General features: G+C 50.2%; 1 pseudogene; it reads left to right on the top strand.

Annotated features, from left to right (window-relative positions):
* Positions 1 to 230: 230 nt before the first annotated feature.
* Positions 231 to 3,322, top strand: LOC141091834 (SRSF protein kinase 1 pseudogene; annotated as a pseudogene).
* The last annotated feature ends 1,472 nt before the right edge of the window (positions 3,323 to 4,794 follow it).

The following is a 4,794-nucleotide window of genomic DNA, read 5'->3' as shown; positions in this document are numbered from 1 at the left end:
TGATAGCTGTCATCCACCAATCGCATTTGGAAGAAGAATCTCACGCTGTCTAGCGGTGGGCGGGGATTCAGCGCCTAGATGATGGAGTGGTCGGAGAGACAGCTAGTGATGGGCGTGGTCTGAGCGAGACGTCCCTCGGTAGGCGGAGAACAGAATCTGACGTAGTTGACGGCGGGAGGAAAGCGCTCAGTGATGTGGCTGGTTAAAGGGCGTGGTCTGATGGCACAGGCGGGATTAAGCAGTGACGTATTGGCGTTGGGCGTGTCCAGGAAGCGGCGCAGCAGTTAGGCGGGACGGGAGAAAAGTTAGAGAGGGCAGAGGTCTCTGCGCATGTCTCTTCCGCTGACCGGCTGACAACATGGAGCGGAAGGTGCTGGCACTGCAGGCTCGTAAGAAACGGGCAAAAGCCAAGAAACCTCTCCGGAAAGTGGCAGACGGGGCTCAGAAGCGCAGCTGTGCCCCGGATCCTCCCGCAGAGGATCCCGCGGAGGACGAGGAGGAGGAGATCCTGGGCAGCGATGACGAGGAGCAGGAGGACCCCTACGACTACTGTAAGGGGGGCTACCATCGGGTGCAGATTGGCGACCTGTTCAATAACCGCTACCACGTGATCCGCAAGCTGGGCTGGGGCCACTTCTCCACGGTGTGGCTGTGCTGGGACCTGCAGGTGAAGCAGTTTGTGGCGCTGAAGGTGGTGAAGAGCGCGGAGCACTACACAGAGACCGCGCAGGACGAGATCCGCCTGCTGAGGGCCGTCAGGGGCACGGACCCCGGGGACAGCGGCCGGGACAGGGTGGTGCAGCTGCTGGACGACTTCAAGATCTCCGGGGCCAATGGCTCCCACGTGTGCATGGTGTTCGAGGTGCTGGGCCACCACCTGCTGAAGTGGATCATCAAGTCCAACTACCAGGGCATGCCCCTGCAGTGCGTGAGGAGCATCATCCGGCAGGTGCTGCAGGGCCTGGACTACATGCACTCCAAGTGTAAGATCATCCACACCGACCTGAAGCCGGAGAACATCCTGCTGTGTGTGGACGACACGTACATCCGCCGGCTGGCCTGTGACGCCACGCAGTGGCTCCGCTCCGGTGCCCCTCCGCCCTCTGGATCTGTGGTGAGCACGGCGCCACTGCCCAAAGCCTCCACCAAGCTGACAAAGAACAAGAAGAGGAAGCTCAAGAAGAAACAGAAGCGCCAGGCCGAACTGCTGGAGAAGCGGGTGCTAGAGATCGCTGGCATGGAAGTAGAAGAAGAAGATGGCGCCCAGACCCAAGACCAGGAGGATTCTAACACTTGTAGTCCTACCACCCCAGATGGCGATTCATGCCCACCCCTCGGGCAGAGTGAGACAGAGGAGGTCCACCATCAAAAAGAAGTCATGGAGGAGATCCATCAGCAAAAAGAAGTCATGGAGGAGATCCACCAGCAAAACGAAGCCATGAAGGAGATCCACAAGAAAGAAGACTCCATGGAGGAGATCCAGGAGCAAAAAGAAGAGATGGAGGCAATCAACATGCAGAAAGGAGACACTATGGAGGAGGTCATCCATCAACAGAAAGGAGAAGCCATGGAAGAGAACCAGCAGCAGAAAGAAGACCTTATGGCACTCCAGCAGCAGAAAGGAGAATCTATGGAAGACATCCATCAGAACAAAGGAGAAACCATCAAAGAGATCCACCATCAAGAAGCTGATGAGGAGATAGAACCTGCAGTAAAAGACGAAGCTGCGTTAATGGCTGATGAAAAACTGACCGCCGCAGACTTCCTTATAAACCCTCTTGAACCCCAAAATGCTGAAAAAATCAGAGTGAAAGTTGCTGACCTGGGCAATGCCTGCTGGGTGCACAAACACTTCACCGAGGACATTCAGACCAGGCAGTATCGGTCCCTGGAGGTTCTCCTTGGGGCAGGATACAGCACCCCCGCAGATATCTGGAGCACGGCCTGCATGGCGTTTGAGTTGGCCACAGGAGATTACTTATTTGAACCTGACTCTGGTGAGGAGTACTCCCGCGATGAAGATCACATTGCACTGATCATCGAGCTCTTGGGTCACATTCCACGTAAGCTCATTGCTGCAGGAAAATACTCCAAAGAATTCTTCACCAAAAAAGGAGATCTGAAACATATATCAAAGCTGAAGCCGTGGGGTCTGGCCGACGTCCTGAAAGAGAAATACGAGTGGTCTGAGGAGGATGCCTCGGGCTTTGCGGACTTCCTGCTGCCCATGTTGGAATTGGCTCCTGAGAAGCGGGCAACTGCAGCTCACTGCCTCCGCCACCCCTGGCTGCAGTCATAGTGGCATAGTTTTGACTCCATTCATAGTGTTTCTTGTTCAGTTTTCTAAGGGCTGTCCTGCAACCCCCTAATCAGACGAAAGTATTATCAGAGGTGGACCGTGGACTTGTCATCTACTCCTAGTTTGAGTGATCGGCGTGGAGGATCTCATTGGATGGTGGGGGTTTCTAGCTATTTGTGGTGGAAATTAAGGGATTAGGTTAATCCTCTCTTGAGGGAATGAGCAAAGCCCTACAAAGACCTTGCAGTCTTGGCTCTCGTAGAGTTCCGCTATATATTCCCATTTTCAAGTTTCCGGTGGCTACAATATTTATCAGCAGAGGAGAAAACAATTCCCACCTATTCGTCATGTTTCTAATTGATAGAACTTTTTTTCTTCATATCTGTAATGGCTGATGATGCTCTACACACTGGTAATACCAAGGCTCCTTGTGGTCAGCGGCTCCTTTCGGGGCTTACATCAGAAGCCCTGGAAAACGGGATTCAGACATCTGCTTGATGGGGCCATTGGCTGTAATGGTGAAGATGGGGTCACTGTCAGACGTAATTATCAGCCTCATTCACCTACCGGTATTTGAGGCTGGTTCCTAGACACTGACGGCTGTAAGTGCCAACTCCGAATCCTGTTTTCCCAGGCTTCAGATGTAAGCCCCGATGAAGACCCTGACCGTAAGTCAAAGCGTATGAACGTAGTCTAAGGTCACAGACGCTGCTGGCTCTCGGGACTCTGTTCAGGACTTGGTCCTCAGTCTAATCCACCATAGTTACATTCTTTTTATATGCTTTGATTTGTTCATGTTTCAGTCTGTTTCTGTTTTGAAGGTTTCTGGGATTTCTTTATCCAGAGACCTGACTGTTTTTGTTTTTTTTTGTGTTGTCTAACATAAGTAGAGGGTGCAGCAAGACAGTTTTGGAGGTTTACATCTGTTGTTCCGTATCCAGTTCATGAAACCTTTTTTGACCACATTTCTCATATGTGATGACGGATTGTGAAGGTAAAGAATAAAAATACTGTTGCCATTGACAGTTGACTGTTGTATGAGGCTATTAGTTAGTATACTTACGACCCGTATTGTAGGGGTCCGTATTGTGCCCCTGTGGGGTGCAGAGATGTAGAAGTACTAGTGGTGTACTGTATAGAGTGCTGCTTGCTATTGATGCCTTCTTCACTACTATGCTTTACATTGGGGGTCTCTGATGGCGTTAGTAATAAGCAGACCAGTCTCATCCCACTGACTGCCAACATCATTGTGGACTGGTGCATGCTACCGTTTATTGCATACAGTATTCTGGACCATAAAGTTCATCAAACTTCATGGACTACAACAGTGATTTTTACATTTTTTTTTTTTTCAGTGCTCAGCATTGTCCTTTTTGTAGTTTGTCACTGATCAAAAAAACACCTTTGTCTGAACAAAGCCCTTACTCCCACAGCTCTGCCTCCTGACCCCTGATTCATATCCATTACTCAGCTTAGTGTGCATCTGGTCAGCGCACTACGGTCACTGTCCCTTGGCCGACAGCCTATTCTGCACACATGCTGCAAAGGGCCAAGGTGTGATTACAGTGTGGCGATTATAACCGATAACTGGAAGAGAGCGGCTGCAGGGAGAATAGAATGACGTTTTCTCCCTGTTGCCGCTGCTCCAGTTAGACTGGATTTAAATGACACCTGCAGATTACCCCTATAGCGTTTTTTTGGAGGTGACCGGATCCCTCAATTTGTGGTCACCGAAAACTAGCTCCGTCTCTCCAGGTCCTATTGATTAGAGAAAGACCCAAGCACTTGGCTGTCGGATGTTGGCCCCAGGAGCTTTGATGACATTTGCACATTTCAAGCAAACGCGTTGTCCAAGATAATAAAAAGCTGCACACAGGCAGCAGTAGGATCGAAAATACCATATATTTTTATTTTCTCCCCACCAGTTTAGCACCGTCCCTGTCCTCCCCACTGGTAGGATATTTACCTTGGCTGCCGATGTTAAAGGGATTGTCCACTACTAGGACAACCCCTTCTCGAGCTAAATGTTTGGCCACGATAAAACAAAAAAAAAGCCTATACTCTTCCCGTGCATTGTCTGCACTTGTGAGCAAAGACCCTTATGCTAAGGCCGGGATCACACATGCGAGAAACTCGGACGAGTCTCGTACGGTAATACCCGGCACTGCCGCCGCCACTCGGGAGCGGAGCATGTGGCTACATGTATTTCTATGCGGCCGCATACTCCGATCTGAGTGCCAGGTATTAATATAAGAGACTCGTCCGAGTTTCTCGCATATGTGATCCCGGCCTAACGGTGACGTCTGCAGGCCAATGTAACAGAAGGTCCGCAGGGATCCTCAAAGTTGCGGCGCTGTGATTGTACAGAGTAGAACATTCAGTATGAATTACAAAGTGAGTATACTCTTTTTTTTTTTTTTTTTTTTTTTTTTTTTTAAGGTTTCCCGTGTGAAGCTTTTTCATTTTCTTGGACAACCTCGTTAACAAAAAAGTAA

Source organism: Dendrobates tinctorius, unplaced genomic scaffold (assembly GCF_039654945.1).
Source record: "Dendrobates tinctorius isolate UK_male_01 unplaced genomic scaffold, ASM3965494v1 ptg000056l, whole genome shotgun sequence".
NCBI lineage: Eukaryota > Metazoa > Chordata > Amphibia > Anura > Dendrobatidae > Dendrobates > Dendrobates tinctorius.
This window is presented reverse-complemented; position numbering and strand designations above follow the sequence as displayed.